Genomic DNA, 24465 nt, shown 5'->3' on the forward strand with positions numbered 1-24465 from the left:
GTAAAGTACAGTGTGTGCAATATTGTTGTTGAACTTTGCACTGAAACAAATGTGTTTCTAATACTTTGGTAGTGACCCACCAGACGGGCACATTTGCACAATTTTTTTGTACTTGGCACACATTTTGACCCTTAAAGGCCTACTGAAAGCCACTACTACCGACCACACAGTCTGATAGTTTATATATCAATGATGAAATCTTAAAATTGCAACACATGCCAATACGGCCGGGTTAACTTATAACGTGCAATTTTAAATTTCCCGGCAAACTTCCGGCTGAAAACGTTCCGATATGATGACGTTTGTGCGTGACGTCAACAGTGGAAGCGGAAGTATTCGGAGCCCATTGAATCCAATACAAAAAGCTCTGTTTTCATTTCAATATTCCACAGTATTGTGGACATCTGTGTTGGTGAATCTTTTGCAATTTGTTTAATGAACAATGGAGACTGCAAAGAAGAAAGCTGTAGGTGCGATCTGTGTATTAGCGGCGGACTACAGCAACACAACCAGGAGCACTTTGAGGATAGCAGACGCGCTAGCCGAACGACCTCACCTTGACTTCCTCCGTCTCCGGGCCGCCAACCGCATCGGTGATCGGGTGAAGTCCTTCGTCGTACCGTCGATCGCTGGAACGCAGGTGAGCACGGGTCGTGATAAAAAGATGAGAGCTGGCATAGGTGCAGAGCTAATGTTTTTAGCATAACTCTGTCGAGGTTCCGTAGCTAAGTTAGCTTCAATGGCGTCGTTAGCAACAGCATTATTAAGCTTCGCCAAGCTGGAAAGCATTAACTGTTTATTTACATGTCCAGAGTTTGGTAGTATTGTTGATCTCCTGTCTATCCTTCCAGTCAGGGACTTATTTGTTTTGTTTCTATATGCAGTAAAGCCCGATGCTATCACGTTAGCTCAGTAGCTAAAGAGCTTCATCGATGTATTGTCGTGGAGATAAAAGTCACTGTGAATATCCATTTCGCATTCTCGACTCTCATTTTCAAGAGGACATAGTATCCGAGGTGGTTTAAAATACAAATCCGTGATCCACAATAGAAAAAGGAGAGAGTGTGGAATCCAATGAACCCTTGTACCTAAGTTACGGTCAGTGCGAAAAAAGATAAGTTCTGCACTGCACGCTAGTCCTTCACTTTTACGTTCCTCATCCACAAATCTTTCATCCTCGCTCAAATTAATGGGGTAATCGTCGCTTTCTCGGTCCGAATCTCTCTCGCTGCTGGTGTAAACAATAGGAAAATATGAGCAGTCTTTCCTCCGGTGTCGTCACGCTACTTCCGGTAGGGGCAAGGCTTTTTTTTTTATCAGAGACCAAAAGTTGCGAACTTTATCGTTGTTGTTCTATACTAAATCCTTTCAGCAAAAATATGGCAATATCGCCAAATGATCAAGTATTGAGTTTGAGTTTGAGTTTATTTCGAACATGCAAGCATACAACATGATACATCACAATTTCCAGTTTCTCTTTTCAACATGTTCGAAAAGGAGTAGGAAGAAGCAGAGCTTATTTAATCCTACCCCTTTTCTTTACATAACAGTTGCTAAAACTTTTTGTTCACTTCCTGTACTTAATTTATTCACAATAAACTCCATAAGTAATCACAATAAAAATAAATAAATAAATAATAGTAAGAATTTAATAATAATAATTGGTGAAGAAAGTCATATTTCATATGATGAGATAAGTAAGATTACTTTAAGAATGATTGAATGAATGGATGAAATAAATTGAGAATGTTTGTCATGGTTCTTCTTCTTTGTACTTTGTAAACACTTTAAGTTTGAAGAGTTTCTTGAAGTGGATCATATTAGTACATTGTTTGATTGCTTTGCTTAATCCATTCCATAATTTAATTCCACATACTGATATACTGAAGGTCTTAAGTGTTGTACGTGCAAACAAATGTTTTAAGTTACGTTTTTCTCTAAGATTATATTTCTCCTCTTTTTTTGAGAAGAATTGTTGTATATTCTTGGGTAGCAGGTTATAGTTTGCTTTGTGCATAATTTTAGCTGTTTGCAAATTCACTATGTCGTGGAATTTCAGTATTTTTGATTCAATAAATAAAGGGTTTGTATGTTCTCTATATCCAACATTATGTATTATTCTAACTGATCTTTTTTGTAACACCGTTAATGAATGAAGTGTACTTTTGTAATTATTTCCCCATATTTCTACACAGTAGCTCAGATATGGTAACACTAGTGAGCAGTATAGAATATGAAGGGATTTTTGGTCTAGAACATGTTTTGCTTTATTCATTGTATGACACATAGAATGGATCTGCTATCCCCGTTTAAATAAAAAAAAGTAATTTCAGTAGGCCTTTAATTACGCATGTACTCTTGGCCGCACTCCATATAATGCATTTTTTTGCAAGGCTGGCAGCTGTAGCGTGGACATGGTCAGACACTAGCGAGCCAATCAGAGGCACACTAGGGAGGGTCGTATGATGATTGATATATGATGATGATTTGACACATTACACTGATAAGAGATCAGTATCTACATCGGGACAAGGTCATTAAACGGCATTGATACAATAAAATAAGCAGATTAACTGGATACATTAGCATTAGCTAATATAACGCTAACGTTAGCAAGCTCAGGCCCGTTGTGCGTTCTCTCTGTAAAGACATGAATTGTTTTTGTGCAGAGAACTCCGGGCATTTTGCATATAATGCATATAATGCTCTGTGACCGAGATCGCTCTGGCTGCAGTGCCCTCTGCTGGTTGTTCAGGGGAGTGTGTAGGTCACATTTATTTGTGCATCTGGTTTGTGGGAGGAATGTCTCATCGACACAAAAGCAAAAAAGTGATCGACATATGCAAATTCAATACAAATACAAAATCAAGCATATTGATATTCAAATCTCAAAAATATATTTATAAATACACGTTTGTTTATACAAATTCTTGATTTATTTGTATGTCACATTTTTATATTTATAAATTTTATTTGTATATATTTTCAAATCTCAAAAATGTATTTACAAATACGCGTTTATCTATACAAATTATTTATTTATTTGTATATCACATTTGTATTTGTATTTGTATATTTAGTATAATATGCATATATATTAAGATCATATTAATATACATAAGTTGATGTGAGACAATTCTACTTCCATAAACCCAGGCTAATTAGCTATAATAAATAATTCAGTTATTTGGTTATTTGGACTACTAAATGTATCTTGAGTAAATGGGCTTGTTGTTTATTTATTTATTTATTCGCACAATATAAACAGTACAGAAGGTAACATTGTAAAACAAAACAAAACATGGAGACAAGAAATTAGTAATGAGAAATAGGTAATAAGAAATAAGTGCAGGTGACAAAAGAAACCCAAAAAGGCTTATGCAAGGTTCTAACCCAGGGGTCACCAAAGCGGTGCCCGCGAGCACCAGGTCGCCCGTAAGGACCAGATGAGTAGCGCGCTGGCCTGTTCTAAAAATAGCTCAAATAGCAGCACTTACCAGTGAGCTGCCTCTATTTTTTAAATTTTATTTACTAGCAAGCTGGTCTCGCTTTGCTCGACATTTTTAATTCTAAGAGAGACAAAACTCAAATAGAATTTGAAAATCAGAGAAAATATTTTAAAGACTTGGTCTTCACTTGTTTAAATAAATTCATTAATTTTTTTACTTTGCTTCTTATAACTTTCAGAAAGACAATTTTAGAGAAAAAATACAACCTTAAAAATGATTTTAGGATTTTTAAGCACATATACCTTTTTACCTTTTAAATTCCCTCCTCTTCTTTCCTGACAATTTAAATCAATGTTCAAGTAAATTAATTGTTTTTATTGTAAAGAATAATAAATAAATTTTAATTTAATTCTTCATTTTAACTTCTGTTTTTTCGACGAAGAATATTTGTGAAATATTTCTTCAAACGTATTATGATTAAAATTTAAAAAAAATATTCTGGCAAATCTAGAAAATCTGTAGGATCAAATTTAAATCTTATTTCAAAGTCTTTTGAATTTCTTTTAAAATTTTTGTTCTGGAAAATCTAGAAGAAATAATGATTTGTCTTTGTTAGAAATATAGCTTGGTCCAATTTGTTATATATTTTAACAAAGTGTAGATTGGATTTTAACCTATTTAAAACATGTCATCAAAATTGTAAAATTAATCTTAATCAGGAAAAATTACTAATGATGTTCCATAAATTCTTTTTTTTTTAAGTTTTTCAAAAAGATTCGAATTAGCTAGTTTTTCTCTTCTTTTTTTCGGTTGAATTTTGAATTTTAAAGAGTCGAAATTGAAGATAAACTATGTTTCAAAATTTAATTGTCATTTTTTTCGTGTTTTCTCCTCTTTTAAATCGTTCAATTAAGTGTAAATATCATTAATTATTAATAATAACATAGAGTTAAAGGTAAATTGAGCAAATTGGCTATTTCTGGCAATTTATTTAAGTGTGTATCAAACTGGTAGCCCTTCGCATTAATCACTACCCAAGAAGTAGCTCTTGCTTTCAAAAAGGTTGGTGACCCCTGTTCTAACCTAAAGCAGTAAATTAAACAAAATTAAACATAGTACCGTATTTTTCGGACTATAAGTCGCAGTTTTTTTCATATTTTGTCCGGGGGTGCGACTTATATACAGGAGCGACTTATGTGTGAAATTATTAATTTATTACCGTAAAATATCAAATAATATTATTTAGCTCATTCACGTAAGAGACTAGACGTATAAGATTTCATGGGATTTAGCGATTAGGAGTGACAGATTGTTTGGTAAACGTATAGCATGTTCTATATGTTATAGTTATTTTAATGACTTTACCATAATATGTTACGTTAACATACCAGGCACGTTCTCAGTTGGTTATTTATGCCTCATATAACGTACACTTATTCAGCCTGTTATTCACTATTCTTTATTTATTTTAAATTGCCTTTCAAATGTCTATTCTTGGTGTTGGCTTTTATCAATAAATTTCCCCCCAAAAATGCGACTTATACTTCAGTGCGACTTATATATGTTTTTTTTCCTTCTTTGTTATGCATTTTTGGCAGGTGCGACTTATACTCCGGTGCGACTTATACTCCGAAAAATACGGTATGTAGAAAAAATAAGATAACAAGTAGTCTACCTTGTGTGGATTAAGTCTAGGTGTATGTGTGGGTGTGTGAGGACGTATAGGGCTACATTATAAGGTAGGAACAGATGAGTTTGCAATACATAGGTGACTATTCCAGAGTAAAGGACTTGTGTGTTTGATGGAAAACAGGCTAAGAGTGATACGGCCAAAGGTAGGACGGAGATTATCAATTTGTCTAGTATTATGAAAATGAACTTGCAAATTGGTCTTAAAATAATCTTTGAAAGGTGTAGGAAGCGTATTAGGGAGGTAAGTACATTTATAGATAAAAGAAGGGGACTGAATTGTGTTGATATTAAAAAATAGATAGTACATTTAGTTTCCGAAACAGGGGAGCAGATGTAGCCAAATAGTTAGAGGAGGTAACTATTCTTACACATTTATTTTGCATAATGAATAATTTCTATAAATTTGATGGATATGTACTGGCCCAGACAATATTGCAATAGATAAGATAAAGATAAATTGAACTGTAATAAAGAGTTAAGAGGCATGTCTGATGAACCAAACCCCTGATTCTTCTGATGATACCAAGAGATCTTGACACTTCATTGGTTACTAAACCTTTGTGTTCTGTCCTTGACAATTTTTCTTCCACTAGGATACCTAGAAATTTGGTAGATGTAACTTGACTAAATTCGACTCTGTTTACAGTTTTGTTTTTGCTTGCAAACACGATAAAGTTGGATTTTTTTACATTTAGTGATAGCCTATTTACAAGAAACCATATATAACTATACCAGAATTAGCTTCCCTAATGAGGTTTTCACATTTCTTGTGAGTTAGGATCAAATTTGTATCATCAGCAAACAGAATCGGTGTAAAGGATGAAGATACAGCAGCCAGGTCATTGATGCAAAGGAGAAATAGTAGGGGTTGTTGTTGCAAACTGATTTTGAACGTGCTACCTCCTGATTTTGCACATTATGTTTTTGCCCATGGGTAATTACATAATTAATTTGTGCACTTTTAGACAGTGTCCACAATTAACTGGCATTTACAATGTTGGTAAAATAAAATATTTAGGTTGTTAAATGTAATGTAATGTTAATGTAGCCTTAAAATTTGGTCCAGAAGTCAGGTGGCCGTGGCTTTGTACAAACCCTGTTTCCATATGAGTTGGGAAATTGTGTTGGATGTAAATATAAACGGAATACAATGATTTGCAAATCCTTTTCAACCCATATTCAATTGAATGCACTACAAAGACAACATATTTGATGTTCAAACTCATAAACTTTATTTTTTTTTTGCAAATAATTAACTTTGAATTTCATGGGTGCAACACGTGCCAAAGTAGTTGGGAAAGGGCATGTTCACCACTGTGTTACATGGCCTTTCTTTTTAACAACACTCAGTAAACGTTTTGGAACTGAGGAGACACATTTTTGAAGCTTCTCAGGTGGAATTCTTTCCCATTCTTGCTTGATGTACAGCTTAAGTTGTTCAACAGTCCGGGGGTCTCCCTTGTGCTATTTTAGGCTTCATAATGCGCCACACATTTTCAATGGGAGACAGGTCTGGACTACAGGCAGGCCAGTCTAGTACCCGCACTCTTTTACTATGAAGCCACGTTGATGTAACACGTGGCTTGGCATTGTCTTGCTGAAATAAGCAGGGGCGTCCATGGTGACGTTGCTTGGATGGCAACATATGTTGCTCCAAAACCTGTATGTACCTTTCAGCATTAATGGCGCCTTCACAGATGTGTAAGTTACCCATGTCTTGGGCACTAATACACCCCCATACCATCACACATGCTGGCTTTTCAACTTTGCGCCTATAACAATCCGGATGGTTCTTTTCCTCTTTGGTCCGGAGGACACGACGTCCACAGTTTCCAAAAACAATTTGAAATGTGGACTCGTCAGACCACAGAACACTTTTCCACTTTGTATCAGTCCATCTTAGATGAGCTCAGGCCCAGCGAAGCCGACGGCGTTTCTGGGTGTTGTTGATAAACGGTTTTCGCCTTGCATAGGAGAGTTTTAACTTGCACTTACAGATGTAGCGACTAACTGTAGTTACTGACAGTGGGTTTCTGAAGTTTTCCTGAGCCCATTTGGTGATATCCTTTACACACTGATGTCGCTTGTTGATGCAGTACAGCCTGAGGGATCGAAGGTCACAGGCTTAGCTGCTTACGTGCAGTGATTTCTCCAGATTCTCTGAACCCTTTGATGATATTACAGAGCGTAGATGGTGAAATCCCTAAATTCCTTGCAATAGCTGGTTGAGAAAGGTGTTTCTTAAACTGTTCAACAATTTGCTCACAAATTTGTTGACAAAGTGGTGACCCTCGCCCCATCCTTGTTTGTGAATGACTGAGCATTTCATGGAATCTACTTTTATACCCAATCATGGCACCCACCTGTTCCCAATTTGCCTGTTCACCTGTGAGATGTTCCAAATAAGTGTTTGATGAGTTTTCCTCAACTTTATCAGTATTTATTGCCACCTTTCCCAACTTCTTTGTCACGTGTTGCTGGCATCAAATTCTAAAGTTAATGATTATTTGCAAAAACAAAAATGTTTATCAGTTTGAACATCAAATATGTTGTTTTTGTAGCATATTCCACTGAATATGGGTTGAAATTGATTTGCAAATCATTGTATTCCGTTTATATTTACATCTAACACAATTTCCCAACTCATTTGGAAACGGGGTTTGTAGTACTCATAAAATGTCTTTAAGGTTGTCAGGTCTGGGATATGTTGATGTCCACTAATGTACACTAAACATGACTGGGTTTAAACAATATCCCCCATTTGAAAAGCGTTAATGTCATCTCCCAATCAAATGTATTTAAAGTGTAAATATGTTGGTACAACTATTGTGTTGGATCTCATTAGAATGTGCTTGTGTACCTAATGGAATGTCCTGTGAGTGTATACAATATACCCGGTAAAGCAGAGCGCATTCAAAGTAATATATCTATCAACATGATCCCAGAATAGCTTGGTAAAAACACGCCTGTGTGGGTGAGTACATCCAACCACATTTTACTTTACACCACCGTGGCCTCCTCAGACCTAATAGATTGATGAGGTTACCGCAAACAACTTTTTGCGTATAAAGGGGAGATTTTTGTGTTTGTGTGGGAGTGGAGTGTTTGTGCTGCTGTGCTGAGGTGCATGTGTTGTTTGCCGGTGCTAATCCGGCCTCGGGTGTCGACTGATAAGACTTTGATAAGCGCCGTCTCACGGAGACGACAAAAGCGGCGGCGAGGCCTGCAATCTCGCTAAGGTTTCTGCCCAGTTTTGCCCCCAAACCCACCTCAAAAAAAAAGCTTGCGCGTCGTAAGCCGACTGCAGAAAGCGTCATGTGTCACTCAGCTACCTTGAGGAGTGGGATGGGACAATGTCCCTGTCCCTGTGCTGTCACCGATGTGACATTTTTCTGTAAGGTTTAATAGGTTCTGAGCTGAGGTGTGCCTTCAGGGCAGACAACTATAGGCTGTCAACAGTACTTCACACTGCTTGAAAGCTTTTGTGATTCACACACAAGGCTGAGGGCTCTGGGTCTGATTGGCACTATACAACATCTTCATACCCTATGCCCATCAGGGCCTTACGGGATTGTGCTGGTTCTTTAACCCAGGGATGTCCAAAGTGCGGCCCGGGGGCCATTTGCGGCCCGCAGGTCATTTTTTAACGGCCCCACGGCCCATTTTAAAATACGATTAAAAAAAATTAAAAACATAAAAAGTGGTATGAAAGACCAAACAGGTGAAATGTAACAAGAAAATGTTGCAATGTTGACTCTAATAACACAAAGCTGCCATGCAGGCTGTTTCTTTCTTAAAAAAAAAAAAAAAGAATTAAAATCAATGTTATTATGAATTATTGACTTATCCAAGGCTCCAATTACGTCACATTAAATATTGCACTTTGAGATATTTTTTTTGGAAAATGTTGCATATTTTGTGTTTGCCATATAAAAAATTGAGCTGTCTTTTTTTTTTTTTTTTTAAAGAAAGCCCTAAAACGAACAAACAAAAAACATAAACAGAAATACAATTTATAATTGACGGATAGATCAAGGGCCGTACTTATCAAGCTTCTTAGAGTGCCATTTTACACTTAAGTCCTGAGAATTTGCGAAATTTAGTCCTACTCTCAAACTTAAGAATAAAAGCTTTTTATCAACGTTCTTAAGTCTAAGAATCACTCCTACTCTCCACGATATTTAAAAGACCTTCAGAGGTGTCCTAAGTGGTTAGGAGTTGCCAGCAGGGGATGGCACTGAGGCGAGAGAGACGTGCGCGAACGTTCAGGGAACGGAACAATGTTTTTGTTTTTTTTGATGACGAGCAGCTGATCAAACGGTATCGTTTAGACAGAGCGGATATTATTTTTGTCACAGATTTAATACTTTTCGATTCCTTGTTGATTTCTGCATGTGGCTGCAGTGGGCTAGTATATATAGAGCCACCCACACCAGTTTCAAATTAGTTGCCTAATTAATGAATTGGAAAGAAAATGTTATGACAGTAGCGTATGTGTGTGGCCGTGAGGTGAGTGACGTCAGTGAGTGTGTGGGCGATAGAAGAGAGGGAGCGGTAGCGTGAGTGCCGGCGGGGACTAGTTTGTTTTGTATTATTTTGTAGTTTATTGTCAAAATATACACTCCCATTGTCCACTTAAATATTTCCAAGATATTTCTTTATTCTTAGACAACGGATTCCCTTCCGTGATTGGTCATTTCTATGGACACAGAAATGACGTCACCTAAAATTCCGTTTACGGCACATAGTAATGTCGTAATTCAGCTCTGAGTGTGACACTTAAGATTCAGTCCTACACTTCGCTGAAAGTGTGAGTAAGACGCTTGATAACTAACTTTTAAGTGCAGCTTTCAGCGAAGAATTTATTTACTCTTAAGTCAACTCTTAGCAGACTTCTTAGGAGTAATTCTAAGAAGCTTGATAAGTACGGCCCCTGAAGTTGATCTCGAGATTATTGTGTTAAAAGTAAACAGTACAAAAAATGTATAATTTATTTTTTAACACTTTAATGAGTAGGACCTTTTTGGTTCCCCAATAATTTTTGTGTGATTTGTTTTTAAGTGTCATCGCTCAAAAAATGATAATGAATTAAAATCAATGGTGTTATGAGTTGTTGACCTTTTTAAGGCTCCAATTATTATATAATCTCAAATATTCCCATTAAAAATGTCATTGGGTAAAAATATTGCATATTTTGTGTTTTTTCCATAAAAAAAACAGGGTTTTCTTTGACAAAAAGAGCATACGACTTAAATATTTAAAAACGTTATATTGACAGACAGACCTCATGTTGATCTATGGATTTAAAACTTGAATAATGATAAAAATAATAATACTGAATAATGACACATTTTTTATATTTTTTTTAACAAAACCCTTAGGGGTCCCCGGGATCAAGCCTGAGTGGAGGCCTAAATGTATATTTTTTATACATGTATTGGTTTTTAAAATAAAAAAAATATCAAAATGGCCCCCGCTTGCATTGATTTTTCAATGTGCGGCCCTCAGTGGAAAAAGTTTGGACACCCCTGCTTTAACCTCAACATTTGACTTTCGTCTATTTTTCATGCTATTCCTCTGCCCTATTAGTTAATTGTTTGCACTTAATGCTAGTCAGTAAATCTGTCCCTACGTGCATAATGAATATTGACTGCTTGGTCTGTATTAATGCTGTGTAGCTTGAATGTATTACAAGGAACAAACAGCAAGCAGTCAGCAAAGATTAGCACCCTATTGTACTTGTCAGAGTACCTCTATCGAATTTGTTAAAGTAATACAGAAATGAAAGTGGTACATATACAGCTTGTGAACAGTCAACTCACATGCCATGAAGCAACATTAAAAACATGAAAAAAACATTGCTTGGATGGCAACATATGTTGCTCCAAAACTTGTATGTACCTTTCAGCATTAATGGCGCCTTCACAGATGTGTAAGTTACCCATGTCTTGGGCACTAATACACCCCCATACCATCACAGATGCTGGCTTTTGAACTTTGCGCCTATAACAGTCCGGATGGTTCTTAGATGAGCTCGGGCCCAGCGAAGCCGGCGGCGTTTCTGGGTGTTGTTGATAAATGGCTTTCGCTTTGCGTAGTGGAGTTTTAACTTGCACTTACAGATGTAGCGACGAACTGTAGTTACCGACAGTGGTTTTCTGAAGTCTTCCTGAGCCCATGTGGTGATATCCTTTACACACCGATGTCGGTTTTTGACGCAGTACCGCCTGAGGGATCCAAGGTCACTTGCGTGCAGTGATTTCTCCAGATTCTCTGAACCTTTTGAAGATATTAAGGACCGTTGATGGTGAAATCCCTGAATTCCTTGCAATAGCTCGATGAGAAATGTTGTTCTTAAACTGTTCGACGATTTGCTTGTTTGTGAATGACTGAGCATTTCATGGAAGCTGCTTTTATACCCAATCACGGCACCCACCTGTTCCCAATTAGCCTGTTCACCTGTGGGACGTTCCAAATAAGTGTTGGTGAGCATTCCTCAACTTTCTCAGTCTTTTTTGCCACTGGTCCCAGCTTTTTTGAAACATGTTGCAGGCATCAAATTCCATATGAGCTAATATTTGCAAAAAATAACAAAGTTTACCAGTTCGAACATTAAGTATATTGTCTTTGCAGTCTATTCAATTAAATATAGGTTGAAAAGGATTTACAAATCATTGTATTTTGTTTTTATTTACAATTTACACAACGTGCCAACTTCACTGGTTTTGGGTTTTGTATTTAGTAAAGCAGTGACTGATTCAGCAAAGTCATATTTTGGGTAAAGTAAAGTCAAGTTAAGTCCAGTTTACAAGATATATACAGTGTACTGTACAGTAGGAAAGGGATTTATTTGGCCCTATTTGTCACAGTTTACTCGACACCTGAAACGTGACTTCCACGTTATCCGCCAGATGGCAGTAGAGTGTTGAATATCTTAAAATGTGTTTTGTGGCAATTCCAACTTTGACCACAGCATCAGTTGCTATCTAGAGTGGCTTTTTTAAAATCATGTTCAGCAGACTGTATTGCAAAATAATTAAACTCCCACCTTCCTCTCACGCGAGACCCACCCAGGAATGGGGCCGTATGAACCCCTTCCTAGGGGTCACCAACGCGGTGCCCGCGGGCACCAGGTAGCCCAAAAGGACCAGATGAGTAGCCCGCTGGCCTGTTCTAAAAATAGCTCAAATAGCAGCACTTACCAGTGCGCTGCCTCTATTTTTTTAAATTGTATTTATTTACTAGCAAGCTGGTCTCGCTTTGCTCGACATTTTTAATTCTAAGAGAGACAAAACTCAAATAGAATTTGAAAATCCAAGAAAATATTTTAAAGACTTGGTCTTCACTTGTTTAAATAAATTCTTTTTTTTTTTTACTTTGCTTCTTATAACTTTCAGAAAGACAATTTTAGAGAAAAAATACAACCTTAAAAATGATTTTAGGATTTTTAAACACATATACCTTTTTTACCTTTTAAATTCCTTCCTCTTCTTTCCTGACAATTTAAATCAATGTTCAAGTAAATTTATTTTTTTATTGTAAAGAATAATAAATAAATTTTGATTTAATTATTCATTTTAGCTTCTGTTTTTCGACGAATAATATTTGTGAAATATTTCTTCAAACTAATTATGATTAAAATAAAAATAAAAATTTCTGGCAAATCTAGAAAATCTGTAGAATCAAATTTAAATCTTATTTCAAAGTCTTTTTAATTTCTTTTAAAAATGTTGTTCTGGAAAACCTAGAAGAAATAATGATTTGTCTTTGTTAGAAATATAGCTTGGTCCAATTTGTTATATATTCTAACAAAGTGCAGATTGGATTTTAACCTATTTAAAACATGTCATCAAAATTCTAAAATGAATCTTAATCAGGAAAAATTACTAATGATGTTCCATAAATTCTTTTTTTAATTTTTTCAAAAAGATTCGAATTAGCTAGTTTTTCTCTTCTTTTTTTCGGTTGAATCTTGAATTTTATAGAGTCGAAATTGAAGATAAACTATGTTTCAAAATTTAATTGTCATTTTTTTCGTGTTTTCTCCTCTTTTAAACCGTTCAATTAAGTGTAAATATCATTAATTATAAATAATAACAGAGTTAAAGGTAAATTGAGCAAATTGGCTATTTCTGGCAATTTATTTAAGTGTGTATCAAACTGGTAGCCCTTCGCATTAATCAGTACCCAAGAAGTAGCTCTTGGTTTCAAAAAGGTTGGTGACCCCTGTTCTAACCCAACACATCTAAACACTTTCATCACAGAGGTATTTCTGACTATTTTACATAATACACTTTTTCCACTTTCAGCTTTTTTTTCCGGACACATTAAACCCAAATTATTCTTCATATACACAACTCAAATAAGAATATAGCATCTTCAATACAATATTGTCTTTTGTAAAAAAGAAAAACATTAGTGGTATTAAAATATAATTAAAAAAAAAACATTTTGTGTGTCCAAAAATAACAGGAAGAAGCAGAGCTTTATGATACATATCTTACCCCATCACTCAGATTTAATATTCTGATTCCTGCTAAACAATACAATACATAATCCCCTGGTACATAACAATATTTAGTATGTATGTATGTATGTATATACACTACTGTTCAAAAGTTTGGGGTCACCCAAACAATTTTGTGGAATAGCCTTCATTTCTAAGAACAAGAATAGACTGTCGAGTTTCAGATGAAAGTACTCTTTTTCTGGCCATTTTGAGCGTTTCATTGACCCCACAAATGTGATGCTCCAGAAACTCAATCTGCTCAAAGGAAGGTCAGTTTTGTAGCTTCTGTAACGAGCTAAACTGTTTTCAGATGTGTGAACATGATTGCGCAAGGGTTTTTCTAATCATCAATTAGCCTTCTGAGCCAATGAGCAAACACATTGTACCATTAGAACACTGGAGTGATAGTTGCTGGAAATGGGCCTCTATACACCTATTTAGATATTAATAATAATACCTGGGATTTATATAGCGCTTTTCTAAGTACCCAAAGTCGCTTTACATGTTAAAAACCCATCATTCATTCACACCTGGTGGTGGTAAGCTACTTTTCGTAGCCACAGCTGCCCTGGGGTAGTCTGACGGACCAAAAACCAGACATTTGCAGCTAGAATAGTCATTTACCACATTAGCAATGTATAGAGTGTATTTCTTTAAAGTTAAGACTAGTTTAAAGTTATCTTCATTGAAAAGTACAGTGCTTTTCCTTCAAAAATAAGGACATTTCAATGTGACCCCAAACTTTTGAACGGTAGTGTGTATATATATATATATATATATTTTTTTTTTAAATTGAATCATGCTGTTGTTTTGTTTGATTTCCTCTTATAATTGATTCCATTGAGTAACCCCTCAAAATGATATGCACATACTTTTAATAGTCAAGTTTACACAAGGTTGCTTTAAATTCAATATACCGTACCCAACCAATTATTTTTTCCATTTTTTTTTTTTTTTAACATATTTTGGATATTTGGCTGCCGTGAATGGTTTTGGCTTAGTTCTTAGGATGGGTGCCCAATGTTGTGTTAGGATAGATGCCCAAGTGTAGCATTGAGTGTGCGACTGAAATGAGTTATTAAATAGATAGGCATTTTTGAATGCTCATATATTATCCATTTGCTGTTTTAACTTTGCCTCTGCTTGCACATACTGTCACTAATGGTGCCCTTTAGAGCACCTGGCAACACCACATACTCCCATGCAGTCTCAGGGAAGAAACTTGTAGTTTGTTGTACTTCTGTTGATGTCATATAATGTCTTTCACCATATTGGGCAGGGGTGTCCAAACTTTTTCCACTGAGGGCCGCACACTGAAAAATCAAAGCAAGCGGGGGCCATTTTGATATTTTTTTATTTTAAAAACCAATACAATATATGTATAAAAAAGTATACATTTAGGCCTCCACTCAGGCTTGATCCCAGGGACCCCAAAGGGTTTTTGTTAAAAAAAAATATTAAAAAATGTGTCATTATTCAGTATTATTATTTTTATTATTATTCAAGTTTTAAATCCATAGATCAACATTAGGTCTGTCTGTCTATATAACGTTTTTAAATATTTAAGTCGTATGCTCTTTTTGTCAAAGAAAACCCTGTTTTTTTTATGGAAAAAACACACAATATGCAATATTTTCACCCAATAACATTTTAAGTGGAATATTTGAGATTATATAATAATTGTAGCCTTAAAAAGGTCAACAACTCATAACACCATTGATTTGAATTCATTATTATTTTTTGAGCGATGACACTTAAAAACCAATCACACAAAAATTCTTGGGGAACCAAAAGGGTCCTACTCATTAAAGTGTTAAAAAATAAATTATACCTTTTTTTTAACTGTTTACTTTTAACACAATAATCTCGAGATCAACTTCAGATCTATTCGTCAATTATAAGTTGTATTTTTGTTTATGTTTTTTGTTTGTTCGTTTTAGGCCCTTCTTTATACAAAAAAAAGACAGCTCAATTTTTTATATGGCAAACACAAAATATGCAACATTTTCCCCCAAAAATATCTCAAAGTGCAATATTTAATGTGACGTAATTGGAGCCTTGGATAGGTCAATAATTCATAATAACATTGATTTTCATTCATTATTTTTTTTAAAGAAAGAAACAGCCTGCATGGCAGCTTTGTGTTATTAGAGTCAACATTGCAACATTTTCTTGTTACATTTCACCTGTTTGGTCTTTCATACCACTTTTTATGTTTTACATTTTTTTAATCGTATTTTAAAATGGGCCGTGGGGCCGTTAAAAAATGACCTGCGGGCCGCAAATGGCCCCCGGGCCGCACTTTGGACATCCCTGATATAGGGAGCTAAAGTGGGTGAAACAGTATTTTTGGAAAACATGGCCTATGTGCAATTTAGTGGCAATCACTCTTGGCTTAGAGCCGACTTATGCCTCCATATATTTTTACGGTAAGACCGTAAGAAACAGGATTTGTGGATTTTCCCAAAAGACACCAGCTCCATTATCTTTGCATAGGTCATTTGTCCTGTGAACTCATTTTTGATTGAAGCTTTGATGGTTTTGCTCTCTGTGTAGTTTCCAATCTCTCTTCTCTCCCAGCCTGTGAGCAAACTCCTCTACCTCCTTAGTAGCAGGCAGAGAAATGTAGATAAGGAATTAAAGAAATGCTGCAGGAGATGAAGGGAAACTGAGTGATGGGAGTGTTTAGGTGCCAAAGGTTGTTCAACTTTTTTTTTGCTGCTTACTGGTCAATACATCATTTTATGCCCACTTTAGCTTGCACGAAATGTGGGTGATTATGAATCGAAGTCACCCATAATGATGTCTCTCACCTCACCAAAGCTCTTCTGCATAGACCAAAGTACGGTAGTGTCTTTGAAGAAGAGTGGTTATTATTACAAAGCTAGGACCAACAGGTCAAATTTCAGGTTAAGCTCATACTCAATTGAACAAATGGTTTAGATCTTCTCATCAGTGGCGGGCCGTGCGTTTCTCACCTAGGCCTTCGGTGATGTCCTAGATCAGGGGTCACCAACGCGGTGCCCGCGGGCACCAGGTAGCCCGTAAGGACCAGATGAGTAGCCCGCTGGCCTGTTCTAAAAATAGCTCAAATAGCAGCACTTACCAGTGAGCTGCCTCTATTTTTTAAATTGTATTTATTTACTGGCCATCTGGTCTCGCTTTGCCCGACATTTTTAATTCTAAGAGAGACAAAACTCAAATAAAATTTGAAAATCCAAGAAAATATTTTAAAGACCTGTTCTTCACTTGTTTAAATAAATTCATTATTTTTTTTACTTTGCTTCTTATAACTTTCAGAAAGACAATTTTAGAGAAAAAATACAACCTTAAAAAGGATTTTAGGATTTTTAAACACATATACCTTTTTACCTTTTAAAGTCCTTCCTCTTCTTTCCTGACAATTTAAATCAATGTTCGAGTACATTTTTTTTTTTTTATTGTAAAGAATAATAAATACATTTTAATTTAATTCTTCATTTTAGCTTCTGTTTTTTCGACGAAGAATATTTGTGAAATATTTCTTCAAACTTATTATGATTAAAATTCAAAAAAATTATTCTGGCAAATACAGAAAATCTGTACAATCAAATTTGAATCTTATTTCAAAGTCTTTTGAATTCCTTTTAAAATTTTTGTTCTGGAAAATCTAGAAGAAGTAATGATTTGTCTTTGTTAGAAATATAGGTTGGTCCAATTTGTTATATATTTTAACAAAGTGTAGATTGGATTTTAACCTATTTAAAACATGCCATCAAAATTCTAAAATTAATCTTAATCAGGAAAAATTACTAATGATGTTCCATAAATTCTTTTTTTAATTTTTTCAAAAAGATTCGAATCAACTAGGTTTTCTCTTCTTTTTTTCGGTTGAATTTTGAATTTTAAAGAGTCGAAATTGAAGATAAACTATGTTTCAAAATTTAATTGTCATTTTTTTCGTGTTTTCCCCTCTTTTAAACCGTCCAATTAAGTGTAAATATCATTAATTATTAATAATAACATAGAGTTAAAGGTAAATTGAGCAAATTGGCTATTTCTGGCCATTAATTTAAGTGTGTATCAAACTGGTAGCCCTTCGCATTAATCACTACCCAAGAAGTAGCTCTTGCTTTCAAAAAGGTTGGTGACCCCTGTCCTAGTTAGTCCGTCTTCAACTCTCCAAATACTGTAATGTATGTCACCACATGGACATGGCTGGAGATACTATATACAGCAACACACTTGCACTCTACAGTCCATTGAATCCCCTCAACATTGTACAAAATGGTGTATTTTTTGTAAGTTAAAGTACCAATGATTGTCACACACACACTAGGTGTGGTGAAATGTGTCCTCTGCATTTGACCCATCCCCTTGTTCACCCCCTGGGAGGTGAGGGGAGCAGTGGGCAGCAGCAGTGCCGCGCCCGGGAATCATTTTTGGTGATTTAACCCCCAATTCCAACCCTTGATGCTGAGTGCCAAGCAGGGAGGTAATGGGTCCCATTTTTATAGTCTTTGGTATGACTCGGCCGGGGTTTGAACTCACAACCTACCGATCTCAGGGCGGACACTCTAACCACTAGGCCACTGAGTAGGTGGCGCATTTAACGTTCGATAAACCCACTTCATCAAATAAAACATATATTTTGTGGTACTGTCAAAATTAAGGGAATTGTATAATACAAATGAAACATGAAAAAAATAAGAAATAAAATTGTTGATATCACAATTTGTAGCACCTATTCGATGCCGTATAAGCCAGTGGTATCGCTCGTAGTCGGTCGTAGTCGGTTGAAAGTCGCGGGCAAACCATTTCACCGCCGGGATAGCTTCCGGTGTCGGGCGACCTCGTCTCACAAGATGTAGTTTCTCTTAAGTATCCTTCTGGAAAACGGCCTTGCAAATATGTACACTATACAGGCATGTGATTTTTCCGTCTATAGTCGGAATTCCGTCTTTTTTAATCTCGGGGGAAAAACAAAAATTATCTCCCGTTTTTCCGTTTTTTTTCCCGACCCTAAATCAAGATTCGTGACGTAGTTTATATTACGCCGTAGTTGATTGGTCGATATGTTCCTTGTGACCAATCAGGACATCTGTTATGAATGATGACGTTAATAACGTCATCATTCATAATGGTTATTACGGCCATTTTCCATATGTAAACGATGTCGGTTCTCGAGAGAAAGTACGCTTTACGAGTAAAAGAAATTGATAAACATGTCAAAAGTAAGTTTCGATGGGACTGGATGGAAAGGGAAATCACTGATACTGTTGGGAAGAAGGAAGTTACGACTTTGTTCGGTGATTTCATTCGGAAAATCGATCGTCCCGGAAAGGTTTTGTGCACGTGGTGTCATGATAATATTGACTATGGATCACAAGGTTTCAAGGCTTTGGAAGTACATGCGCAACGCCAAAAACATATGAAACAACTTGAAGCAAGGAAAACAAACTTTTCACTAGCTGGTACTTTTGGATGTCAACCGAAAGTGAGCAAACCTTACGGACTTCATCCTTTGTTTACATCGACAACTGCCGTAGACATGGAGAGGAAAGATCCACCCACAACCCACTTCAGTTGCAGACAGGGTTGTTAATAATGAGGTAAGCTAAAAAATATTTGCTTGCGAAATACGCATGTTTGTTTTAAATATTAACCAATTATTGCTTTGCGAAATATAAATGGGTTTTTCTAAAAAATAAAAAGCCACGTGAAAATATATTATGAAATTACAGAAATTCAAAGAGTCGCATTTTTGATTCCAGTTAACAATTTATTTGAAATAAATTTGCATATAATACTATTTTGTAATATTAAGTTCTTATGTAGTCTGTTGAAACTATTGTCAGTGGTGTAACAATCTTGAAGGTAAATATTTTCACACTTGTTTCATGCAATATGTCAGTGTCCTCACATTATTATTATTTCCTATTTTCAAATATGAGTAAACAATACTAAACATGTTTAATTATTTTCATAAATGTATATCCTATTTTGGCGAAAAGAATGAAATGTTTACATTACATGAACTGAAGTAATGTGGTAATACTGTAAATAAACTGTAGATAATAACACTGATCAATGTGACACCTGTGGATGTGAAATGAACACAAGATGTAAATATTAGTGACTAAATACTGTTGGGACTGAACCATATACAGTGATTCATTAGGATCATTGGGTTATGTATGTTCTATTAATGATGTTTTCATGTCTTTAAACACTAAAATATTTTCTTCAAATGGTGCTGTCTTTGTTAATTTTAGCATGTTAAATTGGTGAAAAACCAGGAGCTTGGCTGGGGGCCTCCGTCCCCAAGACCCCCGGAAATTTTTTCAGTCTTTTTCATTGTGGTCAAATCACATGCCTGACTATATTGCCAAAAGTATTTGGCCACCCATCCAAATGATCCGAATCAGGTGTCCTAATCACTTGGCCCGGCCACAGGTGTATAAAATCAAGCATTTAGGCATGGAGACTGTTTCTACAAACGTTTGTGAAAGAATGGGCCGCTCTCAGTGATTTCCAGCGTGGAACTGTCATAGGATGCCACCTGTGCAACAAATCCAGTCGTGAAATTTCCACGCTCCTAAATATTCCAAAGTCAACTGTCGGCTTTATTATAAGAAAATGTAAGAGTTTGGGAACAACAGCAACTCAGCCACCAAGTGGTAGGCCACGTAAACTGACAGAGAGGCGTCAGCGGATGCTGAAGCGCATAGTGCAGGGGTGTCCAAACTTTTTCCACTGAGGGCTGTACATGGAAAAATTTAAACATGCGGGGACCGTTTTGATATTTTTCATTTTCAAACCTTAACAAAATATATGGATTTTTTTTTTTTTTTTTAACCTTTAGGGCTCCCGGGGACTATTATTATTTTTTATTTAACGCTTACAGTAAAGGTTGTCTGTCAAAGACAACTTTGTTTTTTATAGTATAACTGAAATATGCAGTATTTAGTAATTAGAGCCTTAAAAGATCAATAATGCAGGACACCATTGATTTTAAGTCTTTAATATTTTTGAGTAATCACAGTGAAAAGTTAAATACAATCCTACTAAATATATTTGGGATCCAAAAGGTCCCCCACTCATAAAGTGATACATTTTTATTAGTTGTTTTTTTTACTTTTAACACTTAAATTACGAGATCAACTTCAGATATATCTGTCGATTTTACGTTTGAACTATTATTTTGTTTGTTTTATGCTCTTTTGTCAAATAAAACTTTGATGTTTTTATATGGCAACCACACAATATATGCAATATTTTTTCCACATAAAACATTTTAAAGTGATATTTTTTAAATAATAATTCATTATAACAGATTTTTAGTCTTTTTTTTTTTTTTTTTTAGCAATGGCAAAAAATGAAAAATGTACAAAGACAAAAGAAAAAAAACAGCTTTGTGTCAACATTGCAACCTTTTTCTTGTTAGATTTCACCTCATTCCACTTTTTTTTAATTTTTTTTTTAAATTTTTGCAATATTATCAATTTTGCAATTTTTGCAGAATGTGTGGCGGGCCGGTAAACAATTAGCTGCGGGCCGCAAATGGCCCCCGGGCCGCACTTTGGACACCCCTGGCATAGTGCAAAGAGGTCGCCGACTTTATGCAAATCAGTTGTTACAGAGCTCCAAACTTCATGTGACCTTCCAATTAGCCCACGGACAGTACGCAGAGAGCTTCATGGAATGGGTTTCCATGGCCGTGCAGCTGCATCTAAGCCATACATCACCAAGTCCAATGCAAAGCGTGGTATGCAGTGGTGTAAAACACGTCGCCACTGGACTCTAGAGCAGTGGAGACGCCTTCTCTGGAGTGATGAATCACGCTTTTCCATCTGGCAATCTGATGGACGGGTCTGGGTTTGGAGGTTGCCAGGAGAACGGTACATTTCTGACTGCATTGTGCTGAATGTGAAATTTGGTGGAGGAGGAATTATGGTGTGGGGTTGTTTTTCAGGAGTTGGGCTTGGCCCCTTAGGTGGACCGACATCATATTGAACCCTGTGGGTTAGGAATGGGATGGCACTTCAAGTTCATATGTGAGTCAAGGCAGGTGGCCAAATACTTTTGGCAATATAGTGTATCTGCCACCTAATCAATACTTTACTCTCCTTCTTTGTGAGTATCGGTGAGTTTTCTATGGCTTTCTATGGCTCCGGTGCCACTTCCTGTTTTCGCAACTTGTGATTGGATACTCACTTTGGGACTCCCAAGTGCAGGGGTGTCCAAACTTTTTCCACTGAGGGCCGCACACGGAAAAATTAAAGCATGCGGGGGCCATTTTGATATTTTTCATTTTCAAACCATAACAAAATCTATGCATTTTTTATTTATTTTACCTTTAGGGGTCCCGGACCATAAAGGGTCTCAGTCATTAAAATGTTGAAAATAAGTCAGATTATTATTATTTTTAAATTATTTAACGCTTACAGTAAATCTCTATATCAACTTCAAGTTGATATAAAGTAATACAAATTAAAAAAAATGTTTTATGGCTTTTCTGTCAAAAACTTAGTTTTTTTATAGTAAAACTGAAATATGCAGTATTTAGTAATTAGAGCCCTAAAAGATCAATAATGCAGGACACCATTGATTTTAATTCTTTCATATTTTTGAGTAATCACAGTGAAAAGATAAATTAAAAAATCACTAAATATATTTGGGATCCAAAAGGTGCCCCACTCATAAAGTGAACCATTTTTATTAGGTTTTTCTTTTACTTTCAACACTTAAGTTACGAGATCAACTTCAGATATATCTGTCCATTTTATGCTGGAACTATTATTTTGTTTGTTTTATGTGCTTTTGTCAAAGAAAACTTTGGCTACTACACAATATATGCAATATTTACCACATAAAACTAGGGATGTCCGATATTATCGGCCGATAAATGCGTTAAAATGTAATATCGGAAATTATCGGTATCGGTTTTTTTATTATCTGTATCGGCTTTTTTAATTTTTTTATTTTTTATTAAATCAACATAAAAAACACAAGATACACTTTCAATTAGTGCACCAACCCAAAAAAAAACCCTCCCCCCATTTATTTCTGTTATCAATATTCTGGTTCCTACATTATATATCAATATATATCAATACAGTCTGCAAGGGATACAGTCCGTAAGCACACATGATTGTGCGTGCTGCTGGTCCACTAATAGTACTAACCTTTAACAGTTAATTTTACTAATTTTCATTAATTACTAGTTTCTATGTAACTGTTTTTATATTGTTTTACTTTCTTTTTTATTCAAGAAAATGTTTTTAATTTAGTTATCTTATTTTATTATTTTAAAAAAAAAGTACCTTATCTTCACCATACCTGGTTGTCCAAATTAGGCATAATAATGTGTTAATTCCACGACTGCATATATCGGTTGATATCGGTATCGGTTGATGTCGGTATCGGTAATTAAAGAGTTGGACAATATCGGAATATCGGATATCGGCAAAAAGCCATTATCGGACATCCCTACATAAATTTTTTTAAAGTGAAATATTTGAAGTAATTGGAGCCCTGAAAATAATTCATTATAACAGAAAAAAAACAACATTGCAACTTTTTCTCGTTTGATTTCACCTCATTCCACTTTTTTTAATGTTCTTTTTTAAATTTTTACAATAGTATTTCCAGAATGTGTGGCGGGCCGGTAAACAATTAGCTGCGGGCCGCAAATGGCCCCCGGGCCGCACTTTGGACACCCCTGCCCAAGTGAGTATCCTGCATTGTTGATTCTGAAGGCCCCGGGCAGATTTCGTACAGCATGGCAACACAAGCTAGCTGAATTCTGATTGGATAAAAACTCTTACCTAAAAACAACAGCACTGGAAAGAGCATAATATGACATGAAGAGAATATGAATACTTTTAGATATTTAGGGAAAGTGAATAAAAGATTACTTGTGTCTTTAATTCTGATCATGATTGCTGGTTATGTTAGGCCAGCAGTGAAGGAAGGCCTTGCTGGCCTTGACGGCCCACCTCTGGTTAATTGGCGCTGTGTGTCAATTGTGTGATAGGGCCACACTGCATGTGGTCTCAGTGCAAGATGCAAGATGGGGCTTATTGTTACTCTGGAGGAAAAAGGCTCGCTCATCACTGATTGAAGGGTGGATCAAAGGGACTCCAAAGGCTGCCTTCAGGTCACATTTGTAGACCAAAGTGAGCGGACAAATGAATGAAGCAATTTTGTTACGAAATAATGCAAAGCAGATCTGCTTCAGGGGTTGAAGTTAAAGTTAAAGTACCAATGATGAACTTTTGCCATGATTTTTAGACTTCTATGCAGGTAATGTTTGAAGTAACATTTCATGTCATGTAAGTGCAAACATTTTTAACGGTGAGGATGTGGCGCCAGCACACAAACTCTATTCCATTAATCACAGATATTCTAATGGTGTCTTATGGAACAGTTTCACACAGTTTAAAACATGCAGAACACAAACAACATCCTTGTTTCACTTAACAAGTTCACTTCATAGCATTCTAGAAAGTTGGCCTACTCTGTCGCAGTCAATTTTGAGTTCAAACCAACAACCCCTGGAGTGTCAGTTGGCTGTTAAGGAAGCAACAGAAAATAATTAAACTATTTCATCTCTACAGGCCTGTTTCATGAGGGGTTTCCTCAATCCTCAGGAGATTTTAATGGAAGCATTCACATACCATGGTTTATATAGGGCACAAAGCGGGTGGGTACAGGCAGGCGTGGGGGCGTGGTGATTGGCTCATGTGTTACCTAGGAGGTGTTTCCTTCTGTGACGGCATGCTGATACAATTTCGCTGCGCTTGTTGAGGGATGACAAGTCTGGACGGTATA

At 36.0% G+C, this 24465-nt stretch overlaps 1 protein-coding gene across 1 annotated transcript in view; it reads left to right on the plus strand.

Moving 5' to 3' along the window:
- Positions 1–24465, plus strand: part of nphp4 (nephronophthisis 4) — a 486853-nt gene that overhangs the window by 153128 nt on the left and 309260 nt on the right. The window lies entirely within an intron of this gene.

Source organism: Entelurus aequoreus, linkage group LG07, assembly GCF_033978785.1.
Source record: "Entelurus aequoreus isolate RoL-2023_Sb linkage group LG07, RoL_Eaeq_v1.1, whole genome shotgun sequence".
NCBI lineage: Eukaryota > Metazoa > Chordata > Actinopteri > Syngnathiformes > Syngnathidae > Entelurus > Entelurus aequoreus.